Source organism: Bubalus bubalis, chromosome 6 (assembly GCF_019923935.1).
Source record: "Bubalus bubalis isolate 160015118507 breed Murrah chromosome 6, NDDB_SH_1, whole genome shotgun sequence".
NCBI classification, from domain to species: domain Eukaryota; kingdom Metazoa; phylum Chordata; class Mammalia; order Artiodactyla; family Bovidae; genus Bubalus; species Bubalus bubalis.
This window is the reverse complement of record NC_059162.1, coordinates 96,403,873-96,430,625: the sequence shown is the minus strand read 5'-3', so window position 1 is coordinate 96,430,625 and position 26,753 is coordinate 96,403,873. Positions and strand designations below refer to the sequence as shown.

The window sequence follows — 26,753 nt, the reverse complement described above, 5'->3', positions numbered from 1 at the left end:
TAGTATACTTTATTGGTGTTTTTCTTTAAAGTAAGGAATGGGTTGTGTACTTAAAGCAAAGAGAACAGTCTGCATTCTTTTCTGTGCCTAAGAGGCATATGCTTCATTCAAGGGACTGAATGAGTATTACTGAGTGGTGTGCTAAGATCATGGACGGGAGAGGTATATGCTAAATTTAGACACAGGCAAGGGCTAGTTCATTAATGGTATTACAGATTTTTGTTAAGGTATTCTGTCTTTGCTCAAAGTATCATGGGAGAGGACTGAAGCCTTTAAGCAAGGAAATGGCACTATAAGACTTAAAAAAATTTAAATATCACTGTGGTTTTATTATAGATCACAGTAGATGAGGGAAGATAAATTAGGAGACTATTAGACTCTTCCCAGGTGAGAGATGCATTTGAACTGTGGTGCTGGAGAAGACTCTTAAGAGTCCCTTGGACAGCAAGGAGATCAAACCAGTCACTCTTAAGGGAAATCAACCCTGAATACTCAGAAGGACTGACACTGAAGCCGAAGTTCCGATATTTTAGTCATCTGATGTGAACAGCTGACTCATTGGAAAAGTCCCTGATACTGGGTAAGATTGAAGGCAGAAAGAGAAGAGGATGTCAGAGGATGAGATGGCTGGATGGCATCACCAATGGAATGGACACGAACTTGGGTAAAGTTCAGGAGATGGTGAGCAACAGAGAGGCCCGGTGTGCTGCAGTCCATGAAGTCTCAAAGAGTCAGACTCGACTGGTGACTGAACAACAACAACAGGTGAGAGATGAGATGACTTTGATTAGAAAGGGGGTGGTAAAGATAGGATGGATTTGGAAGTAATAGCAGGCTAAACACAGTATAAGTTTGTAATTGGATAAATGGATGTTCTTCTTTGTTCTACTGACACAATACACAAGTATAGTAATGTTTTACACTTATAGTATCCTTCCAGGGAAACAGTTTCTTTATTCCACCATTAGGAACTTGTGGTCTACTATACAAAAAACAATGTATTTAGAGCTCTGGTTGTCAAAAGTCAACTGTAACATAGGTTCTACCTTTAAGAAGTTCATGGTCTTATAAAGGGGATACAGTATTCCTGCAATTTTGACAACGATTCTGTAAGGTAGGTAATATATTTCCCATTTTATAGCAGCAAATACTGAAACCTCGAGTGCTTGTTAAATGTGTCTCAGCTAAGGTAGGGCAGGCAATTCCACCCTAGTTCTCTTTTCATGATTTACCAGTGCTTTGTTTGGTCTCAGAATGAAAAAGGATGCTCTCCAGATCCCTGATGATCCCTTCTGGGATGCACCAATGCTCTCCAAAGGCATCTATCTAATAAGCAAGATCTCAAGCAGTCCCTTTGGGAGGTGTTACATTTTAGTTGTAGGTCAGCAGCACTTTGTGTGATCTATCTTTCCCAGTGAACAAAATAAATAGAGTAAACCCTTTCCCTCAGGATTCAAATCCCTGCCCAAGTGACTATAAGTTTAGATGATAATTCTATGAACCAAAAACGGTTACTCAGAAAAATAACTTAGCTTTAAATTCTATCATTGAAGCAAGAGGTGGAATGGGGAATAACAAGCCCACCCCACAGGGCCCAGGCTTAGGAGGAGATGGGGCCATGCATGGGTGATATAAAGCCTTCCTATGAAAACCTTGCTATTCAAGTGTGGTTCTTGGACTGGCAGCATCAGCATCACATGAAAGTTTATCAGAAATGGAGACTGATTCTCATGGCAGACTGACCAAATCAGAATCTGCATTTTAACAAGATTCCCCAGTGATCCGTATACACAATGAAGCTTGAGAAGTACAGACAAAAAAGTATACCCAAAGGAAATCTCACCTCTGGTAGTCCAAATGACCAAATTCTATCAGTAATACCAGTATTCTTTCTATTTATTAAAATTTTGGTCTTCTTGGAGTCTTTTGTAAAAATGAAAATCTCTCTGATTTCGAAACAGACTGAAAGTGATGAAAAGGCATGCTATATGGAGTCAGATATATCTGGGGTGGCATCCCAGCTCTAAATCAAAGGAATGAGTTTTGGCACATTGCTGAGATTCACTAAGACTCAGTTTGCCTCACTCCAAAATAAGGAAAATAAGCTAATTTTGTCAAATCTAAAATAGTGGGGCTAGGACAAAAAAAAAAAGTAGTGGATGCTAAAGTTCACTGTATTTATTTTTATAGAATGTAATTATTGTTGCTTCTATTATTATCAAGAATAATTATATTTTTTCACTCATTCATCCAATCAGTCCAACAGCTGTATAATGAGAACCTACTCTGTACCACATCATGCCCTATGTGCTAGGGATAAAGATGTGAAGAAAATAGCTGTTCATGCTTTCAAAGAGTTCTCATGCCTGTAGTGAAGAAGACAAGACATTATTTAATCATCAGTGTCCTAAAAGAGGGAAAAAGCAATGTTAGAACTCAGATCTCTCAGAATTTAGGTCACAGAATCATAAATTCTCGCCATCATAAATTCCAAGGAAGTGTGTGTTTTGATGAAAAGCATAGTAAGTATATAGCCAGACAGGCTGGTTGGAATACTGATTGTACCTCTTCACCCCATAAGCAAAAACCCTAAATCTTTCTAAGACTTAATGTTCTTGTTTGTAGTAACATCTATATGACCAAACTTAACTGAGCATAAAAGATGTGAAAAGGCTAAATAAACTAAGTTTTTGGCCATTCATTCAAACATTCAAATGCCTATTCTGTCAAGGATACTGTAGTTTCCCTGGGAATATAAGGATGAAAAAGATTCCATTGCTGTCCTCAAGGAGCTTTCAGTCAATTACAAAGTTTTAATAAAATTCTCAAGGGAGAAAGCCTAAGGTATGTGTGATGGAATAAGAGAAGAACAATACCTTATTTGGAGGGGCTTGGATGGGGAGGCTCAGAAGAGCCAACTTTGAAAAATGTACTGCCTAAATTAAAATGTTTTCAATGTTTGGTATCAAGAATAAAGAAAATTTGCAAGAGAAGAAAAAGAAGAAATGTATTGAGCAAGAAGAAGGAGTACTTTGAGTTAACAATGTCCAATAAGGCAAAATGAACACCAATAATAATAAATTGCTAATGTTTATTGAACACTTATTAAGAGCCAGGCATAATGTTAAATGCTTTATATACTTTGACACATTAATTCTACCTGTATTGGTTTGCTGTTGTGGTCATGCCTGGAAATTTATGATACTCTCCCATCTTTTGACTCCTTCTGCTGCTGCTGCTAAGTCACTTCAGTCGTGTCCGACCCTGTGTGACCCCAGAGACGGCAGCCCACCAGGCTGCCCCGTCCCTGGGATTCTCCAGGCAAGAACACTGGAGTGGGTTGCCATTTCCTTCTCCGATGCATGAAAGTGGAAAGTGAAAGGGAAGTTGCTCAGTCGTGTCCGACTCTTAGCGACCCCATGGCCTGCAGCCTTCCAGGCTCCTCCTTCTATGGGATTTTCCAGGCAAGAGTACTAGAGTGGGGTGCCATTGCCTTCTCCGTTGACTCCTTCTGCTATCTTCCAACCACGAAATACTAGCTTTGTCTGCCAAGTTTCAAGATAAACACTATTGGTCCTATTTTAACTTACTTCCCTCCTGCCTTTCCCATAAGTACTTTTTGACGCCCACCCCACCTCCAGCTCTATCGATATGGATTCCATATTTAGATGTACTATTCATTTTTCTCATATTTAAAAATGGTCCAAGAAATGTGTCTTTCAGTGCAGTAATTCCTGTTTTAAAACCCCTAGTTGAGCCAAGAACTCTATTTCCTCTTTAGAGAGATTCTTATGCAGATAAGAGTTTAGACTTAAGCAACACACAGACATATATAAAATCTAAGAGCTCTAGGGCACACCAGAGCCTTACATCGCTACCCCAGCTCCAACAGTATGGACGGAGGTACAAGAGATGATTAGATTTCAATTCAAACAATTTTTATATAAACTGTGGTTCATGGGCCCACAGGAAAAAACATCCCTGGATGTAACAATAGAAAATGTTGCTGTCAATTTCATTCGAAGGGAAAAAGTCACCAAAGTGTCCCTCTCTACACATCCTTAATGGAGAAGGCAATGGCACCCCACTCCAGTACTCTTGCCTGGAAAATCCCACGGATGGAGGAGCCTGGTAGGCTGTAGTCCATGGGGTCGCTAAGAGTCGGACACGACTGAGCGAATTCACTTTCACTTTTCACTTTCATGCATTGGAGAAGGAAATGGCAACCCACTCCAGTGTTCTTGCCTGGAGAATCCCAGGGACGGGGGAGCCTGGTGGGCTGCCGTCTATGGGGTCGCACAGAGTCGGACACGACTAAAGCGACTTAGCAGCAGCAGCACACATCCTTAAAATACATGATAAAATGTGTGGTTTCAGTGTCTTCACAAATAAACGAAGATGTGATTTCAGGGAAATTTATTTCTAAGTTCTTTTTCTTTTTTTGAATAAAGTTCTTAACTAGGTCATTCTGGCTGCTTGACTTTCAACTAGCTTCAAAAAAATACTTCTTTGATTTTGAAAATTGGGCAATGAATATTTTATCAGAACAATTGAATTAGGATGTATCCATGTGATCCAGAACTGCTACTAACCTCAGAACAAGAGATGATCAAAAGTCTTGTGCCTCTCATCAAAATGTAAGATCTGGATATAAGTCTTTTGAGTTGTAAGTCCTCTAATCATACACCTTGCTATTTCATGTCTTCCTGTTTTTGCTCATGTCCTCTCACCTACTTCAAACCTCTCCCTCCTCTTCTTCACCTGACTTAAATAGTCTTCAAAAGTCAGTTCAAGTGGCACATCCTGTAGGAAGCCATTCTTGATTCCCACCTCTATCCACATTCTACAAGACTAAGTTAAGAATCCGTATTCTTCCCATAATCCTTGCGTTGACTTCTGTCACAGCACAAATGGTCCTATATTATTACTGTTTCAAAGACAATGTGCTAAGCATGAGAAGATGAGGGAACAGAATATCCATGAATTATGTGAAGATCAACAACTTTCACATTAGGAATCAAATTAGTAGAAAAGATACCCACACTAACTTATCAAGGTAACTTATGTACTCATTTCAAACATAATTCAGTATTAAAACTCATAGCCAAGTTCTCTAGCTCATTAATAAATAAAATAATTAGTTTGGCAAAATTCCTGATGTCAATGAGAAATAACTTTCAATATTTAAAGTATTGGTAATGATTAAGGCCAGTCTGCATCTCAAGATCTTTTCTCTGTGTCCTTTTTCTGATCTATTCTATACCCTAGCGGGTACCAGTATGAAATACAGCCCCAACAATGTTCTTTGGTCTGTCAAAGGGTCTGAATCCCAGACTGAAATGCTTGGACTCTGCTTATAGGTAGATATGACCCAAACAATGCCATTTTTAAAGATTCTGGGAGAAACAAGATCTATGTAAGATATATACCCAACTTGTTTCTAACAATTTAGCAGTTCATGAAATATAAACTTCATATTTGAGTTTGTGTCTATTTTTAGGAGAAAAAGTACAACAGTTAAATAAGGCCAAATTCTTCACTTAAAGAATGATAAATCCTAGATTTCCATTATTCATGCCTCAGGCAGACCCAGAGTGCTCTGCTTTGTTCTGATATATAAAAAGGAAACCAAAAATTACCAGTAATTTCACTGGGGGACTAAGGAAAAGTAATTGTGAGAAATACCTCAGGCAGCCCAGTGAATCATTATTGCACACAACTGACTGAAGCTTGAAATTTAGGGCACTTACTTTAATTGAACATCTGAAATGTTGTATTTATACAAAGAAAAAGTGGGAAGGAAATGAACTGATTCCAGCTCTAGCAAGACCACATATCTTTGTGGAAGATCCTCATCTGCAGGGCTCTGTCTTCTATAGCTGAGGCAGCCAATGTCTCAAAGTCTGAAAGTTTACAATATACACTACTGTTTATAGATAGTCAGCCAGGTCAGAAAGCTTTGAGGGCCTAAATCAGTCACTGAAGGGGAGGGGTGGGGCTCTCAACACTATTTTTAGAAAGGAACAGAATTAACACTCTATGCCTGGGGTTGGAGTAGAGTTTGGTTTTCAGGGAGGTGTAAGACCTGGTGAGAAATGAAGATCTGATCTCAGGAGAAGTAAAAAGAGGTGACAGGTAAACAACTAATCTTCAGAGTCTGCCTTATCCTTAGCTAATGAAACTCAAGCCTGGTACATGTGTCTGAGAATGGGGAAGTAGGGTCAAGTAGAAATTCCCTCATTGTATAGGACCGTTTTAAAGCCCTGAAAGGGGCCCAGGTAATGTGGTTAAAGAATGTCAGCAATTAAAACAAATTTAAGATTAATCACTGCACACGAAAACTTCTAAAATATTAAGATTTACACATGAAAACCCTTGATAGAAAATTTCCCAAATTTCATTAGCAAAAATAAACCACAACATTAAACTACATTTTTAAAGAACCACCAATAACAACAACAACAACAGCAACAAATAGAACAACCATTTTAGAGGAAAGACTAAATAAGCTTTCTATTCTCTTTTTTTAGAAAATGATACTATAGAATCATAGGCATATAATGAGAGTATCAGAGTGTACAGCCAAAAATAAGGGGAAAATTTATTACAGAAATATGTTAGAAAGCTAAGTAATAAAAACATTATGGCATTTAAAAATATTCTGTGATATCTGTAACATTTTAAAATAATTTAATAATTTATCAGCTTTAAAATTTATGTGATGTTTTCTTATTCTAAGTCAATTCTAACTTTCATATCTACATTTGTATTTGTAATGTCAATAAGAAACAGTTAGAACTAGACATGGAACAATGGACTGGTTCAAAATCGGGAAAGAAGTACAACAAGGCTGTGTATTGTCACCTTGCTTATTTAATGTATATGCAGAGAACATCATGTGAAATGCCAAGCTGCATGAAGCATAAGCTATAATCAAGATTGCTGGGAGAAAGATCACCTTCTGATATGTAGATGATACTACTCTAATGGCAAAAAATGAAGGACTAAAGAGCCTCTTGAGAGTGAAAGAGAAGAGAGAAAAAGCTGGCTTAAAATTCAACATTCAGAAAACTAAGACCATGGCATCTGGTCCCATCACTTCATGGCAAATAGATTGGGGAAAAGTGGAAACAGTGACAGATTTTATTTTCTTGGGTTCCAAAGTTACTGCAGATGGTGACTATAGTCTCGAAATTAAAAGGCTCTTGCTCCTTGGAAGAAAAGCTATGACAAAGCTAGACAACATATTAGAAAACAGAAACATCACTTTTGCTAACAAAGGTCCATATAGTCAAAGTTACAGTTTTTTTGTAGTCATGGACAGATGTGATTGTTGAACCATAAAGAAGGTTGAGCACTGCAAAATTGTGGTGCAGGAGAAGATTTTTGAGAGTCCCTTGGACAGCAAGGAGATCAATCAGTCAATCCTAAAGGTAATCAACCCTGAATATTCATTGGAAAAATTGACGCTGAAGCTCCAATACTTTGGCCACCTCATGCGAAGAGCTGACTCATTGGAAAAGATCCTGATGCTGGGAAAGACCAAGGACAGAGTAGCAGGGGGTGATAGACGATGTGATAGTTGGATGGCATCTCCGACTCAATGGGCATGAGTTTGAGCAAACTCCAAGAGATTGTGAAGGACAGGGTAGCCTGGCATGCTGCAGTCCATGGGGTTGCAAAGAGTCTGACACTACTTAGTGACTGAACAACAATAATAATGTTATATTGTTATAAGCAATCCATCAAACTGAATAAGAATGAGGTCCCACAAACTTGGATATATCCCTGCTCACAGGCATTCATCACTTGCAATGTCAGATTTGCCACTGCCTAGCCCAGACTGAGAGGGGCATGGCAACCCACTCCAGTATTCTTGCCTGGAGAATCCCACGGACAGAGGAGCTATGGGCTATGGTCCATAGGGCTGCAAACAGTTGGACACAACTGAAGCAACTTGGCATGCAGCATGCAGCCCAACCCAGCTAGAATCCTTCTCATCCCTTCTGCACCAAACCAGAGATTAGAGGATAGCAGCATCCACAGAGCAGCCTGGTATAGTGCAAAGAGTGCAGGGTTTCTGTCAAATGGAATTGAGCTGGAATCCAGCTTCTTTCACTACTACTAGCTCATCTTTTCCTTATCTTTGAAAAAAGTGGGGCTCTATGACCCTTGGCAAATTCTTTAACCCCAGTGAGCTGGTTTCCTTCCCCCAAGAGAATAAGGGACAGATGAGTTACCATTTGCAAAAGAAGCATTTGATAAACTGCAAATTGTTAGACATAAAAGTATTAGGAGCAAATAATTTGGCTAAAGCCCCATGTGGTAGAATTCATATTTGGAGTCCAGATCTTTCTGGACCAAGGCACATACCTGTTCCTATTATAATTTGATACCTCTTAAAAATAATCACACCATGCCTGTGCCACACTCATGTTGATAGACAGGATGTAGGTTAGTCATGAAGTCAGAATGTAACCTTTATATTTCTTTTATTCCCCTCAACCAAACAGTCTTGCTACCATTCCTGAAGGGCACAGTCTTATACCTCAGCTCATGTGTTGACATCATATGGGAAATAAATGGATTACCCAGAACTGCTCGTTTCAAGTGCACCAAGCTTTAGATAGTACTTAGAGGGCTATTTTTAACATCTATATCTTTCAGAAATATATACTGATCTGTTCATGGAATAAATTAAACAATATGGGATTTGTTTCAAAATAAAACAGTGGGAGAGGGGTTAGGAGGAAGTGGGTAGTGATAAAAATGAAAAATGATTGGCCATGAACTGATCATTGTTGAACCTGGATTATGAGAACATGAGGGCCATTACACTATTCATGTTTGCTTTTCTATAAGGCGGAAATTTTCTAGAGTCAAAGTGGAAAAGAGTTACTGAATACCACCCTAGTTGCATATGGGCTTTACTTCAGCCCATTCTCACTTTGCATCTTAGCATTTATTGCTTGCTCCATTTATTTTCACTTTTTGAGGTAACTGTAAAAGCCAAATATCATTTTGGTGTGGCAACATTAATAAGAAGAACAATAGTCTCCATTTTATTAAGTACTTGTTCTGCGCCTGTCCGAGTACAAAGTAATTTGCTTTCACTGTCTCACTTGATCTTTGCTAGAATTTTATGAGGTAAGCATTAGTAATTATGGATAAAAAAAAATGAGGTTCAAGGCGATTAAGTAACCCAAAGTCTACATTAAGTTATGTGTTCCAATCTTGTACCTTAACCACTGTGTTACCTGATTCCCAGTCTCTGCTTTATATTCTAAGAGGATATCAAACTGCAGTAGGCTATTACCTAACTGAAGGAGGAATAGCTTTGTAAAAGTGAAGGAAATAGCCTGAAGTTCTCTCTGATATCAGATGCCAAATCTGAAGAAAATGCATTACATGTTTTATACATGCTGTATTGTGCAAGGGCAGAAGGATTCACATCTTTTATGAGCTTAAATCCAAAATAAGAGAATACAAATGTCAACAGATGTAATGAAGCATTTATTTTTTGACATAAGAAGAAAGAGAATATAACAACAATAAAACAAGCAGCAGGGAAAAGAAAGAAAAAGCACTGACTGAACACTGACTGTAGTCAGCACTTGACATATGCAGTGTATTACCGTTTACAACTCCAAGTCCTCCAGACAGAGGTTGACCTCATTAAGTAATACATGGATGTTTGGTTCTGCTGAGCACCTTACAGGTGGACCTGAGAAGGAATGAGGGCTAGGACTTGGAAAGAGCTGAATGTTCTGCAAAACAGAGGGAGCTTTTGGAATTTGAAAAGGAAGCATAATCTTGGAGGGGCTGGGGAGGTACCAGCAGAGGATGAAAATCTTAAAAACCATAAGAGACAATGTGGACAGAAGGGGAAAAAGTCTGTGGTGGCAGACTATCTAATGGACTATATTTTGTTACTGACTTTATCACCACATAAAAACTTTGAGCAACTTGCCTATGAACCTCAGGGAACCACAGCATAAGTAAATGAATTCACAGATTTATGTTTGAGTAAAGGGGGAAACATTCAATTTTGAGCGAGCCATATGACTACAAAGCTAGATAGTCCCCCCAAATTCCAGGTGAATAAGTTTGACTTCTGATATACCATTTTCGAACAAAGCAGTAAAAGAATTTTTAGTTGTCCCAGAATACTGAAAACCTAGCATGTCCTTCTCGTTGAATTGGGTCAGCTGAAGAGACTCATCTGGTTTACTTTAGGCAGGAAGGAGTTGTGTCATTTCTCATCCACAGCCTTAGGAAACTGCTTTGGGTTGAGATCATTTCCTCCACCTAGGTATATACATACTAACAGTAGGTTTTTTTGTTTGTTTGTTTGTTTTGTCTTAACCAAACTTCCAAGTCATTCTGGTCAAAGAGATTTTTATAAGATACCGCTTCACAGTTCTTTATAAGCTACCACAGGGCTGATGTATGTAATTGATAAATTAACTAGAGAGTTGAATTCTAGATCAGACATCCCAGACTACAAGAACTCAGAGTCCATTACAATTAAAACCTTATCTCTTACAGTCACCTTTCCTTTTTTTTAATATTTTAATGCATCTATATTATAATACTAATTTTTAAAAATTTATTTATATTTTAATTAAAAGATAGTTGATTTACAGAATTTTGTTGTTTTCTGTCAAACCTCAAATGAATCAACCATAGGTATACATATGTTCCCTCCCTTTTGAACCTCCCTCCCATCTACCTCCAAATCCCACCCCTCTAGGTTGATATAGAGCCCCTGTTTGAGTTTCCTGAGACATACAATACATTCCCACTGGCTATCTATTTTACATATGGTAATATAAGTTTCCAGGTTACTCTCTATATACATTTCACCCTCTCCTCCCCTCTCCCTGTGTTCATAAGTCTGTTCTCTATGTCTGTTTCTCTACTGCTGCCCTGCAAATAAATTCTTCAGTACCCTCTTTCTAGATTCTGTATATGTGTGTTTGTATACAATATTTATCTTTCTCTTTCTGACTTACTTCACTCTATATAATAGGATCTAGGTTAATTCACCTCATTAGAACTGACTCAAATGTGTTCCTTTTTATGGCTGAGTAATATTTCATTGTGTATATGACTTACAGTCACCTTTCCAATAGCATTCTCTAGCAGTTACAGAGTTTCTTTACATTTAGACAGAGGTGGCCTAACTTTTCCTTTAAAGAACCTGATGATCAATATTTCAACTTTGTGAGTTGTTGTCTCTGTTGGTGGGCTACAGCCCATGGGGTGGCAAAGAGTCAGACATGACTAAGTAACTAACACTTTCACTTTAGTCTCTGTCACAACTATTCACCCATGCCATTGTAGTACAAAATCAACCACAGACAATTTGTAAACAAACAGTATTGTTGTATTCCAATAAAACTTTATTTACAAAAATAAGTAGTGGGCCGGATTTCGCCCACAGGCCCTAGTTAGCCAACTCCTGACATAGGTTAGTAGAAAACTGCCTCATGCCTCCCTTTGGTAGTTTCATTCCCTCATTTGTCTTTAATGACATTCTTCAGAGTGTGGTAGGCCTCAGCTCCAATACCCATGACTTTCTTGAATTTAGTGCATTAATAAGGAGCACTGTGAATTGCCATATTTCGCCACTGTTAGAGCTACTATGATTTATACTAAATGCAAGAACATGCAGATGACATCTGAATTCCCATCCCGGTCAGCAATGTAGCAGTGTAGTAAAACTCCCTTTTGAGTATATCCAGCCTTATAAACAATAAAAGATATTCCTATTGCATATCTGTACCAATCTAGATTTAAACTTGGTATCATTCTTTTTTTCACATATTCCACAACACTCTATGTTTTTCTGATGTGCTCTGCAGTCTTGGAGATACGTATTTCCATTGAGCAGTTCTTTTGTCCCTGACATCCAAGAGAATCACACAGACCTGTTGAGCCTGAAAGCCCTGACGAGACTTTTCCAGTATAAAGATACACCTTAATAGGTGTGGTTCCATTAGAGGCAAATGATCTTAAGAATGGACTTAGTTCTGGCCTAGATTCCTAGAACCCAGGAAGAAGTAGAGGGTGCTGTAGATAATAATGGGTAATGTAATCTTTTCAACTAAATAAGTTTAAGAACATGTAGGTCTAATATTTTATTAAAATTGTCTATGGCCCAATAAAAACATACTCTCTATATCTCCCAATAAGCTGCAGGTTCATATGTAAATGGAGTTTTGGGGAACTTAACTTAGTTCAGGTTCTTAGCATTTCTTGCATTAATGCCTTATATTGACCTCCCTGTCAGTAAGTCCCTTAGACCGCAGGAGATCAAACCAGTCAATACTAAAGGAAATCAGTCCTGAATATTCATTGGAAGGACTAATGCCAAAGATGAAGCTCCAATACTTTGGCCACCTGATGTGAAGAACAGACTCATTGGAAAAGACCCTGATGCTGGGAAAGATTGAAGGCAGGAAGAGAAGAAGATGACAGAAGACGAGATGGTTGAAAGGTACCACTGCTCAATGGACATGAGTTTGAGCAAGCTCCAGGATTTGGTGATGGACAGGGAAGCCTGGCGTGCTGCAGCCCATGGGGTTTCAAATACTTGGACATGACTGAGCAACTGAACTGATCTGATCTACCTGTTACTAGCTTTCTCTCTCTGATTTATTTTTCCTTTCTATATCAGGGAGAATAAAGTGCTGCATTCAGTGTAGCAGCAAATTTGGAAAACTCAGCAGTGGCCACAGGACTGGAAAAGGTCAGTTTTCATACCAATCCCAAACAAGGGCAATGCCAAAGAATGTTCAAACTACTACACAATTGCATTCATTTCATATGCTAGCAAGTTGATGCTCAAAATCCTTCAAGCTAGGCTTCAACAATACATGAACCAAGAACTTCCAAATGTACAAGCTGGATTTAGAAAAGGCAGATGAACCAGAGATTAAATTGTCAACATCCACTGGATTACAAAAAAGGCAAGAGAATTCCAGAAATACATCTACTTGTGCTTTATTGTCTATGCCAAAGTCTTTGACTATGTGGATCACAACAAACTGTGGAAAATTCTTAAAGAGATAGGAATACCAGACCACCTAACCTGTCTCTTGTAAAACCTGTATGCAGGACAAGAAGCAACAATTAGATCCAGCAAGGAAATCAAAGCAGTCAATCCTAATGGAAATCAATCCTGAATATTCATTGGAAGGACTAATGGTGAAGCTGAAGCTCCAGTATTTTTGGTCACCTGATGCTAAGAGCCAACTCATTGGAAAAGACCCTGATGCTGGGAAAGATTGAGGACAGGAGGAGAAGGGAGAGACAGAGGTTGAAATGATTGAAATGGTTGGATTGCATCAATGGACATGAGTTTGAGCAAATTCTGGGAGATAGTGAAAGACAGGGAGAGCCTGGTATGCTGCAGTTCATGGGGTCACAAAGATTCAAACACAACTTAGCAACTGAAGAACAACATATTTAGTCTGTTGTTGCTGGACATTGGGTATTTTTCAGCTTGAGGCCATAATAAATAGTGCAGCTATGAACATATCTTTTGGTCCACATAAAAATACATTTTTGTTGAGTATATTCTGGGAACATAATTTCTGGGTCACAAGGTATGCACATATTCAGCTTTAGAATTCATTATCAAAGAGTTTCCCAAAGTAATTGCAACAACATAGAACTTCTTTAATTCATGAAGTATGTTAAGCTCATAGAAAATCTCTATGTAAATACAAAGTTCTGTTATTAACTCAATGCCTCATTTGCACAAGATCATCTTGTTCCATGGCAATTAAAAATAACATCTTTGATTAGATGAAATCAAATATCTACTGGGATTTGCATTTATAATCTGGATGTGTCACACTCTTTTCTCTAATCAAAATTAGATTTTGACATGCTTTCAAATGTGTCAGTGAAAGACAAACATTGGTATGCTGTTTCTAAAAGTATATTTGGTCATACATGTTTGGTGTCATGTCAACACTTTCTTTAGAAATGGCCATGTTTGTCAAGTGATTGAAAATGACATGCAAATTCAATATTTTCTACATCCCCAGTGTACATTTTTCAGTATTCAAATTTTTTAAAATATCTTATCCATTAATCCTTAGAATTTATGTCCTTATGAGGGTCCATGGAGTAAATGGTTCACTTCTTTGCATTAATTATTTTAAACTTTAAATTTGTTATTATACTAATAATATCCAGTATATAAAAAATGAGTGGAAAAAGAGAAAAAGTATATAGCATAGAGAGGATAAAAATCACTGGTATTCCTACATTTCTTAAAAATTGCTAAAACTTCAGTATATGTTCCTCCAGATTGTTCCTATATGTTCCCATAGATATGTATGTATTAAAAAAATCATATTATACATACATATTACCTGGTTTTAATTTTTATATTCTATAAATCTCTCCATATCAGTGTACATAAATTTTAATGGTCAAACAAAATTGCATAGCATATTAACAAGTATTTATCACTTCAATCAAAAGATCAATTCTAATTCTTTCACAAATATTATGAAAGCACAAAATGCCCACAGCATTTGGTTAGGTATTGGCAGCATGTCTTTGGGAAGAATATCACTTTAAGGACAAGTTGATCTGAATTTGAATCCTGGACCAATCACTATGTAGCTGTGTTATCTGGAACCAGTTACTCGATATACCTAAGCTTAAGTTTATTCATCAATAAATAGAATGAAAAATGTACTTCAGATATTTGTCAAGAGAATTGGATGGGATAATGTATAAGAAAATACTTGACATGGTGACTGACACATAAGAAGTATTCACTAAATTTGCTTGAATCTGAATCTGTGGGAAGCACAACTATTAAAAGAACTTTCCACTATCATTCAGAACTCATAATCTGACAGCAGATTGGGGTAGGTACACAAATAAGTAAGAGGAAGAAATCCATTTTCATTGATAAAATGCCTATTATGTGTCCCAGCCATGCTGTATACTTTCATTTCTACTGTAGAAGGCATTACTTCATAGGAAGAATGAAATTATCCCTGGAGCAAGACACTCCCATCCCTGTATGAGACACTTCGAAGAAGCTTTTTCTTATAGAGAATCCTGGAAAGATTGTTGAGTCAGTAGTTAATCTTATACACCACTCTGGGCTCCTGAAGCCCTCTAATCATAGATTTCTGTCTAACATAACAGTTTGTTTTTTTTTTTTTCCTAACATAATGCCTTTGTCAGTGGAGCAGCACAAGAATAAGACTCAACTACAAAAGACCCAGAAGTGGCTGAATTAAGTTTAAAGGTAGCTAATACATATTTACTGAGCAGGTGTTCTTTGTCAGGTTTCTAACTGGGCCTGAGAGATAGAATAAACCTAATTTTACTCCTAAAAATTTCATAGTTTAGTGGAAAAAGTAGGATTATACACAAACATTACATTGTAATATGAATAATACAATAATGGAGTTGTTGTGGCTGAAAGTGGGAACGCTATTTCAAGCGAGGTGACATCATGTGCAGAAACATGGGGCATATCCAAATAGGTGATTCTTGGGGGTTTATGGAAATATGCAGAAATTCTATTTGGAGCAAAATCAAATAGCCTAAATGTCTCTCTCATATACATATATACGCTTATATACAAATTCATGTATGTATATATATGCATGTATATGTGTATATGTATGTGTATTAATATATGTATATATAACAAGAAAAGTTAACTTTTTGAGAATATATTGAAGTCTACAAAGTCATATTTCTTATGAGCAAGACTGTGTACATTGGAATGTGGTTAATGGTATAATTTATTTTATACAACATTAAAGACATATAGAAAGCCTTCCTAAGAGATCAACACAAATAAATAGAGGAAAACAATAGAACAGGAAGGATTAGAGATCTCTTCATGAAAATTAGAAATACTAAGGGAACATTTCATGCAAAGATGGGCAAAATAAAGGACAGAAATGGTATGGATACCTAACAGAAACAGAAGATATTAAGAAGAGGTGGCAAGAATACACAGAAGAAGTATAAGAAAAATTTCTTCATGTCCCAGATAACCACGATGGTGTCATCACTCACCTAGAGCCAGACTTCCTGAAGTGTGAAGACAAGAGGGCCTTATGAAGTATCACTACAAATAAAGCTAGTGGAGGTGATGGAATTCCAGTTGAGCTATTTCAAATCCTAAAAGATGATGCTATGAAAGTACTGCACTCAATACGCCAGAAAATTGGGAAAACTCAGCAGTGGCCACAGGACTGAAAAAGGTCAGTTTTCATTCCAATCCCAAAGAAAGTCAATGCCAAAGAATGTTCAAACTATCACACAATTGCACTCATCTCACACACTAGCAAATACTCAAAATACTCCAATCTAGGCTTCAACAGTATGTGAAACAAGAACTTCCCCATGTTTAAGGTGGATTTAGAAAAGGCAGAAGAACCAGAGATAAAATTGCCATCATCTGTTGGATCATAGAAAAAGCAAGAGAGTTTCAGAAAAAACATCTATTTCTGCTTCATTGACTACACTAAAGCCTTTCACTGTGCGGATCACAACAAACTGTGGAAAACTCATAAAGAGATAAGAATCCCAGGCCATCTTACTGGCCTCCTGAGAAATTTGTATGCAGGTCAGGAAGCAAAAGTTAGAACTGGACATTGAACAATGGACTGGTTCCAAATTGGAAAAGTGGTATGTCAAGGCTGTATACCGTCACCTTGCTCCCAGGCCAAAATACTGGAGTGGGTAGCCTTTCTTTTCTCCAAGGGATCTTTCCAACCCAGGGATTGAACCCAGGTCTCCCACATTGCAGGCAGATTCTTTACCAGCTGATCCACAAGGGAAGCCCAAGAATACTAGAGTGGGTATAGCCTATGCCTTCTCCAACAGATCTTCCTGACCCAGGAGTCAAACCGGGGTCTCCTGCATTGCAGGCAGATTCTTAACCAACTGAGCTATTAAAGAAGCCCAACTTATATGCAGAGTACATCACGTGAAATGCTGGATGGATGAAGCACAGGCCACAATCAATATTGCAGGGAGAAATATCAATAACGTCAGATATGCAGATGACACCACCCTTATGGCAGAAACCAAAGAGGAACCTCTTGATGAAGAGCCTCTTAATGAAGGTGAAAGAGGAGAGTGAAAAAAACTGGCTTGAAACTCAACATTAAAAAAAAATGAAGATCATGGCATCCAGTCCCATCACTTCATGGCGAATAGATGGAGAAACAATGGAAACACGGACAGACTTTATTTTCTTGGTCTCCAAAATCACTGCAGATGGTAACTGCAGCCATGAAACTAAAAGATGCTTTCTCCTTGGAAGAAAATCTATGACAAACCTAGTTCAGTTCAGTTGCTCAGTCGTGTCCGACTCTGCGACCCCATGGACTGCATGCAGCATGCCAGGCTTCCCTGTCCATCACCAACTCCCAGAGCTTGCTCAAATTCATGCCCATCACGTTGGTGATGCCATCCAACCATCTTATCCTCTGTCATCCCTTCTCATCCCGCCTGCAATCTTTCCCAGCATCAGGGTCTTTTCCAATGAGTCAGCTCTTTGCATCAGGTGGCCGAAACATTGGAGTTTCAGCTTCAGCATCAGTCTTTCCAATGAATATTCAAGACTGATTTCCTTAGGATTGACTGGATAGAACTCCTTGCAGCTCAAGAGATGCTCAGAGTCTTCTCCAACATCACAGTTTAAAAGCATCAATTCTTCAGTGCTCAGTTTTCTTTATAATCCAACTCTCATATCCATACATGATTACTAGAAAAACCAGTTTTGAGTAGATGGACCTTTGTTGGTAAATTAATGTCTCTATTTTTTAATATGCTGTCTAGGTTGGTCCTAGCTTTTCTTCCAAGGAGCAAGGATCTTTTAATTTCATGGCTGTAGTCACCATCTGCAGTGATTTTGGAGCCCAAAACAATAAAGTCTGTGACTGTTTCCATTGTTTCCCCATCTATTTGCCATGAAGCAATGGGACCAGATGCCATGATTTTAGTTTTCTGAATGTTGAGTTTTAAGCCAGTTTTTTCATTCTCCTCTTTCACCTTCATCAAGAGGCTTTTTAGTTCCTCTTCACTTTCTGCCATAAAGGTGGTGTCATCTGCATATCTGAGGTTATTGATATATCTCCCAGCAATCTTGATTCCAGCTTGTGCTTCATCCAGCCCAGCATTTCCCATGATGTATTCTGCATATAAGTTAAATAAGCAGGGTGACAATATAAAGCCTTGAAGTATTCCTTTCCCAATATGGTTTTTCCAGTGGTCATGTATGGATGTGAGAGTTGGACTATGAAGAAAGCTGAGCGCTGAAGAATTGATGCTTTTGAACTGTGGTGTTGGAGAAGACTCTTGAGAGTCCCTTGGACTGCAAGGAGATCCAACCAGTCTATTCTAAAGGAGATCAGCCCTCGGTGTTCTTTGGAAGGAATGATGCTAAAGCTGAAACTCAGTACTTTGGCCACCTCATGTAAAGCGTTGACTCATTGGAAAAGACACTGATACTGGGAGGGATTGGGGGCAGGAGGAAAAGGGGACGACAGAGGATAAGATGGCTGAATGGCATCACCGACTCGATGGACATGAGTTTGAATGCACTCCGGGAGATGGTGATGGACAGGGAGGCCTGGCGTGCTGCGATTCATGAGGTTGCAAAGAGTCGGACACGACTGAGCAACTGAACTGAACTGAACTGTTGTTCCTTGTCCAGTTCTAACTGTTGCTTCTTGACCTGCATACAGATTTCTCAGGAGGCCGTTAGGGTGGTCTGGTATTCCTGTCTCTTGAAGAAATTTCCACAGTTTTTTGTAATCCACACAGTGAAAGGCTTTGATGTAATCAATAAAGCAAAAGTAGATGTTTTTCTGGAATCCTCTTGCTTTTTTGATGACAATTTGAGAAACCCAGACAGTATATTAAAAAGCAGAGACATTACTTCGCTGACAAATGTCCATCCAATCATTGGTATGGTTTCTTCCAGTAGTCATATATGAATGTGAGTTGGACCATAAAGAAAGCTGAGTGCCAAAGAATTGATGCCTTTGAACTGTGGTGTTGCAGAAGACTCTTGAGAGTCCCTTGGACAGCATGGAGGTCAAACCAGTCAATCCTAAAGGAAATCAGTCCTGAATATTCGTTGGAAGGACTGATGCTGAAGATGAAGCTCTAATACTTTGGCCATCTGATGCGAAGAAGTGACTCATTTGAAAAGACCCTGATGCTGTGAAAGACTGAAGGCAGGAGGAGAAGGTTTAAGACAGAGGATATGATGGTTGGATGGCATCACCGACTTGATGAACATGAGTTTGAACAAGTTCTGGGAGTTGGTGATGGCTAGGGAAGCCTGGCGTGTTGCAGTCCATGGGGTTCCAAAGAGTCGGACATGAGTGCGTGACTGAAGTGAAAGATGTATATGTAAAAAAAAAAAAAATCTTTTAAGACAATATTCTTCAAACGTCATTTTATCTTATCAGATTTTAAGTCTGAAACTCAGATTGTATCAATTCCCACTCTGTCAAGTAATACTTTTGATATTTCTCCCTTTTTGCCTAGGAAAATGTAGGTCTCAAAAACTCTAGGTCTCAAAAAATGTAGGTCTCAAAAACTCTAGGTCTCAAAAACTCAGTCTACTAGATCTGGAAGAGAAAATCAAGTACAATCACTTTATTTTGAACTGAAACCCCTGGAAGGAAAGCACTTGCCAAAAATCCCAGAGCAAATTGGAGTTGAGCTGGTCCTGGAATGCAAGCTGCCTGACATTCTGGCTTATATTCACAACTGATGCAATATCAGATATTCCTGCATCTCTATGCCCCTAAAAATGACTACACCAGGAGTCTGAAATTCATAAATAATCCCTACTCTGTTTCCAATTGACACAGCTAAGAATTCCTTTAAATATGGTCTAAAAGCATGGTTTTAAATAATCTTCATCATTTAGCATAATGTCTTAAGGTCAGGTCCAGAAGAAAACCTCAGATAAGAGATCTAAGTTTAGAAAATATCTATAAGATTAACACATGCGTATTATTCAGACCTGTCTCTTTTGCACATAACTGAAGCCCACTCCCAGTTTTCAAGATAAGAATATTCACTGGCTTTTAAAGTTAGGGAGAACAAGTTGAAGAACTAAATCAGAGACACAAACAATGCCCTCAGAACTCTCTCAGCTCTTTCAGATTCTGTCTCTACTCAGGTTCTGTCTCTGTGTTACCCTCAGGCTCTCAGTCTTATTCATGACAAAGGACACAGAACTGCCAACAGCTTCAGGGTTCTATCCTTTATGGCATATACTTCAAAGAGAAAGAGGGACTTCTCCCTCCCGGCTTTAGAACAGAAAGTACCTACCAGCCCCTCCACCATGCGTCCCTTGCACACTCCGAACTTATCACTGTGGCCAAGGGGATGAGGACCTGTAATAGGCCAGGGTCAAATTTCAGTCTCTGTGAAGGGAGGGATGGGAAATCACAACTTAAGACCTCATCAGAATCACAAGGCATAAACGAAGAACTATCTTCAAAGGTAAGAAGATACCATGATGAGAAGGGAAGAAAGAATGCTAGCAAACTAAAACAGCAGATGTCCTCTACAAATGGTATTTAAGATGAAGGTTATTTAAACTGAAACAGGGATTGGAAATAGAACATATTTAAGACTGAGGTAGGAGAATTAAAATGCATGCTGTTTAAGATGGATTTTGGTTGGAACTTGTAAGATGGAAGGATGATAAGACACATGGGGAGTTAAAATTAAGTAAATTTAAGGTAATTTGAAAATATGGTTAACAGTCAAGAGATAGGAATAATATGTAAGATCAGTCTAGGGTATTTGAAGTGAGGCTATATATGCTTGATCAATATTTATAATGAAGATTGTTAAAATGAAAAATAATATTTATAAAATAATTAAAAACTGGAATCTTTTGAGTTCCTTCAATAGGTATGTTATTGTATTAAAATTTACACATATACAATGTAAATTAATACTTACTTTAGACCTGACAATATGTACTATCTCCATTTTAAAAACGATACCTAAAGTTATATATCTAAGTGGCTGAGGCAGAATTTAAACCTAGTCCTGCCTGACTTCAAAGCCCATTCTCTGAAATACTGTGTTACATGAGGGGATTCTTCATGGAAAATATTTATAACTGAGGAAGGGATTTTGATATAGAAGAGGAGTAGCTGTGATATTTGAGATAAAATTAGATCATATAAGATGGAGAGAATTATTTTATTAGTATGAGGTATTTAAAATGTGGAATACTTAAGGCTTCCTGGTGGCTCAGACGGTAAAGTGTCTGCCTGCAATGCGGGAGACCTGGATTCAATTCCTGGGTTGGGAAGATCCCCTGGAGAAGGAAATGGCAACCCACTCCAGTACTCTTGCCTGAAAAATCCCATGGACAGCGGAGCCCAGTAGGCTACAGTCCATGGGGTCGCAAAGAGTCGGACACGACTGAGTGACTTCACTTCACTTCACCAGTAGAAACTGGACCATGCCTCACCATCTCTGAGTAGGTGCAAGCATTCCCTCAAGAGCTGAGCATAGGGCAGGAAGTGCCCACACCTTCTGGAAAAGGTGTGATGTGACACTATAGGAAGTGTTTGGACACTATAGGTGCTTTCTGGTGGAGAGGAGACTGATACTGGTGTGGGATCCACCTAGCAATTTTTTTGGAAAGTAACCACAATCTTTAGAAGGAGTTACTGCCATAGACCTATAGATATAGGCACAGCAGGTTATATGGTGGTATTCCTTGATAAACCAACCTACATTTAATACAATTTCTGGCTTTTTCTGGCTTCACCTACTCATTCCTAGAGGGCCAGCCACTCTCTGTTATTTAGACTTTTCAAATTCCTATAGACAGTGTCTGCCTCATTATTCACCACTCCAGTAACATCTGTTGTCAAACTATCCATTTTGGATTTTTTTGCACTCCTTTCTCAAGTGTCCAAATCTAAATTTTATTTCAGAGCCTAAGGAGCACCTCAGAATAATTTTGGAACACAGATTACAGGCAACACTATGGAATCTACTCCAAGCAGATTGGTCACCTCACCTGGCTGCCAGCTAGACCCACACATATGAAACCTTTCCTGGAGAAACCATCTTCCAGTAATACATTTCGTTTCAAACTTAAAATGTTTGAAATAAGAAAATGCTTCCTTTTTTCTTGGCTAGAAACCCCTTCTCAATATAAGACTCTCTGGAGGGAATAATTAAGGAAGAAGAGACTAGGATGGAAAAATCTAAGATCTTTATTTAAATCCTGGTTCCACCCAGCCTCTGATCTCAAGCTAGAGATAGAATTTTGAAAAATCATCAGTTTAGGCCTTTAAAGACATGACATTTGATAAGAACACTCAGGGAATGAGATAAAGTGAGAAGAACAGAGGGTCCAGCACAGAACCCCTAGAAACACTAAAATTTAATGGTTGGGCAAAGTATTGACTCCAATGTAGGAAGCAGAACAGAAGAGGTAATACCAGTCAAAGTTATAGACTGACTTTATACAAAGTTTTACATAAGTGGTTGTAGTTCTCCACATAGCTGGAAAAAAATAATCATCATTCTTTCAGATTTTTCAGAAATGTTTCATGGGATCGTTCAGTTATTCATTTAACATATAGTCCAGGGAGTCTACAAAAAAGCAATAAGAGGAAAAGTAAACATCTTCAAATTAATTGTTTAACTATCATTAAGGAACAGCTTAATTTGGAGGCCACAATAAAGTAGAAATATTTGGCTCAATCCTTTTTAGGAAAAGGTTATTTATAAAACAAAAATGACCTGCAAGGAAAGAATAAATCTTTCAGTAAATCTACCAATTCCAAGTTTACTCCATAGAAAAACAAAGCTCCGAGTCTCACTAAGATAGACTCAGTTGCAAAGCCATCTGCATTAGTCATCCACTGATGTGTAACAAATTACCACAAACTTATCAGCTTAAAACAATACTCATTTATGAGCTCACAGTTTTGTATATCCAAAGCATGGCATGGCATGGCTGGATTCTCTGTTCTCTCCAAGCTAGGTTGGAGATGTTGGGAAAATCTGCTCTCAAGCTCATTCTTGTTATTGGCAAAATTCAGTTCCTTCCGGTTGTAGAACTGAGATACCTATTTTCTTGCTGGTTGTCATTTGGAAGCTGCTCTCCTAAAAGTCATCGACATTTCTTGCCACATGGACCCCTCCATTTTCAAATCAATCTACTTCTGCTTCATTGAATACACCAAAGCCTTTGACTCTGTGGATCACAACAAACTGTGGAAAATTCTTTAAGAGACAGGAATAACAGACCACCTTACCTGACTCCTGAGAAATCTGTATGCAGGTCAAGAAACAACAGTTAGAACAGGACATGGGACAACGAACTGATTTCAAATTGTGAAAGGAGTTCGCCAAGGCTGTATATTGTCAGTTTACTTATTTAACTTGTATGGAGAGTACATCATGTGAAATGTCAGACGGAATGAAGTGCAAGTTGGAATCAAGATTGCAGGGAGAAATATCAATAACCTCAGATATGCAGATAACACCACCCTTATGACAGAAAGTGAAGAGGAACTAAAAAGCCTATTGATCAAAGTGAAAAAGGAGAGTGAAAAAGCTGGCTTAAAATTCAACATTCAAAAAAACTAAGATCAAGGCATCCAATCCCATCACTTCATGGCAAATAGATGGAGAAACAATGGAAAGAGTGAGAGACTTTATTTTCTTGGGCTCCAAAATCACTGCAGATGGAGACTGCAGCCATGAAATTAAAAGACTCTTGCTCCTTGGAAGAAAAGCTATGACCAACCTAGATATCATATCAAAAAGCAGAGACATTAAATAAAGACGAAGATCTGTCTAGTCAAAGCTATGGTTTTTCCAGTAGTCATGTATTGATATGAGAGTTGGACCATAAAGAAGGCTGAGCACCAAAGAATTGATGCTTTTGAACTGTGGTGTTGGAGAAGACTCCTGAGAGTCCTTTGGACTGCAAGGAGATCAAAACAGTCAATCCTAAAGGAAATCAACCCTGAATTTTCATTGGAAGGACTGATGCTGAAGCTAAAGCTCCAATACATTGTCCACCTGATGAGACGAATTAACTCATTGGAAAAGACCCTAATTCTGAAAAAGATTGAAGGCAGGAAGAGAAGGGGATGATAGAGGATCAGATGGTTGGATGGCATCACTGATTCGATGGACATGAGTTTGAGCAAGCTCCAGGTGTTGGTGATGGACAGGGAAGTCTGGCATGCTGCAGTCCATGGGGTCACTGAGTCAGACATGACTGAGCAACTGAACTGAACTGACTGATGTTAAATCCTTGTGGTACTTACAATCGCTGACATTTTCCACCTCTGACTTCTAGGTGCATGTGTGCTTACTTGCTGAGTTGTGTCTGACTTTTGAGACACCATGGACTGTTGCCTGCTAGCTTCCTCTGTCCGTGGAATTTTTCAGGCAAAAATACTAGAGCGGGTTGTCATTTCCTCCTTCAAAGGACCTTCCTGTCCCAGGGACTGAACCTGTGTCTCCTATGCCTCCTGAATTGCAGGCACATTTTTAAAAAATCAATTTATTTTAATTGGAGGATAATTACTTTAGAATATTGTGGCGTTACCCACTGAGTCATCTGACCTCTATACCTAAGTTTAAAATGCTCATGTAATTTGGTCAGGCCCATTCAGGTAATCTTCTTATTATAAGGTCAACTGACTTGGGACTTTAATGACATTTGCAAAATCCATTTTGCCATATAACCTAACATAATCATGGAGAGTGCTTTCTAATCAAATTCACAGATTCTCCCTACACTCAAGAAAAGGGAATTATCCAGGACATGTACATCATGAGGGTACAGAGAGTTATGAGGAGTATCTTAGAACTCTGTCAAACACACTATCCTAATCTGATAAAAATTAAGGCAGTTGCACTTTCAAAATTCAGCTCTAGTGCCTTTAGTCTACCTAGGTAGCTCAGTGGTAAAAAGTCTGTCTGCCAATACAGAAAATGCAGGTTTGACCTTTGGGTCAGGAAGATACCCTGGAGAAGAAAATGGCAACCACTCCATTATTCTTGCCTGGGAAATTCCATGGACAGAGGAGCCTGATGGACTACAGTTCATAGGGTTGCAAAAGAGTTGGACATGACTTAGCAACTAAACAACAGTAACATCTACCTTTTATGTGCTTTTTTGTTCACCCTACCTCCCAACCTAGGTAGGAGTAATTACTTCTAACTTTTCTTAAAACACTTGTAACGTTTTAGTACATTGACTTATTTATACAGCAGTCTTTCTTTATAGACTAGGAGCTTCTAGTAACTAGAGATTGGGTCTGATTCACTGCCATACCCTCATGGTCCAGCTTAGGGACTGGCATACAATTGGTGTTCAAAGACTATTGTTGAGTGAATGAAAAAGAAATGGTATCATCCATTGGTTAACCTGGACACTGTCTTTGAAACAACTTAGAGGTGTGGCTGAATAACTGAGTACAAAATATATTGAGACCCACAGACAGTCTTTTATTGTAATAAGAACATTTTTTTGATCATGCTCTTCTTTTTCTTTTCTCCTTTTGCCCAATACTAACCTTTTATCTTATGTCCTAGATTCCAATCCTTCCAGCCTCTCCTAGGACACCCTCCATCTGTTATACCCTCTCCCTCATACATTTTCAATCGTGTGCCCTCCACTGGCTCTCTCATCTCTCCCTAAAAACATGTTTAATTTCTCTTTAGCCCAAATCTTTTGCTTGATTAGGCTTCCAACGTAAGGTAGACTCCATTTCTTCCATTCCTATGATATTGTTCTAGTCTACCTTTCATCTGGACTAAATGATGTTTCTGCCTCCAATCTTACCCTATTCCAATCCATCCTTCACACCAATGCCAGGGTAAACTGTAAAATACAAACAAAGACATATCATTCTTCTGCTTAAAACTCTTTGATATGTTTTCATCACTTACTGGGTCAAGGCCTACTACTTATTATGGCATTTGAAACTCTACACAACTTGTATTTCTGAGATATTTCCTGCTATTCTCCCATCTGTTACCCATTACACCCCACTTTTACCTTGATTATATGAGCCTTTGGTAATCTTTGAGCACAGAGCATGTGCTTTTACCATATTCTATATTTTCTCATGTTCTTTCTTCTTCCTCATATCTTCATGGTAGAATTAATTGTTATCTCTTCATGCATATGACTCTATCTTAGCACTGCTCATATAAAAGATGTTTTCCTCTGATTGTGGGCTCTCTGCTGTGTAGTAAGGATTAGTTTCAGAACTAACAAGATAAGGATCCCCTAAAGGAACTATCACTCATGAATTCATTCCCTATCCTAAGTGTTAGCTAAGTGCTGCTTCTGTGTCAGGTACTGTGCTGTGTGTGTGCTGGGGACACAGAAGAGAATCCTCCCAAAGTGCTTAATGACATTTATTTCTACTGTTTCCCCCTGCCACTGATACAGTTAGGCACATAGCAGATGCTCATGCAGGGACACATATCAGAAAAAAACAGTTTAAGATGAGTTAACTCTTCCATTTTTGTCTTTGTACCCTCAAAATCTAGCATGGAGCCTAGCAAGCAGGAGTGCTTAATAAATGTTTATGAATGGGCTAGTGCACTGGGATGACCCAGAGGGATGGTATGGGGAGGGAGGAGGGAGGAGGGAGGGAGGGTTCAGGGTGGGGCACACATGTATACCTGTGGCGGATTCATTTTGATATTTG

At 38.5% G+C, this 26,753-nt stretch overlaps 1 protein-coding gene across 1 annotated transcript in view; it reads right to left on the bottom strand.

Moving 5' to 3' along the window:
• Positions 1–26,753, bottom strand: part of AGBL4 (AGBL carboxypeptidase 4) — a 1,467,749-nt gene that overhangs the window by 974,871 nt on the left and 466,125 nt on the right. The gene's annotated exons all lie outside the window — the stretch shown is intronic.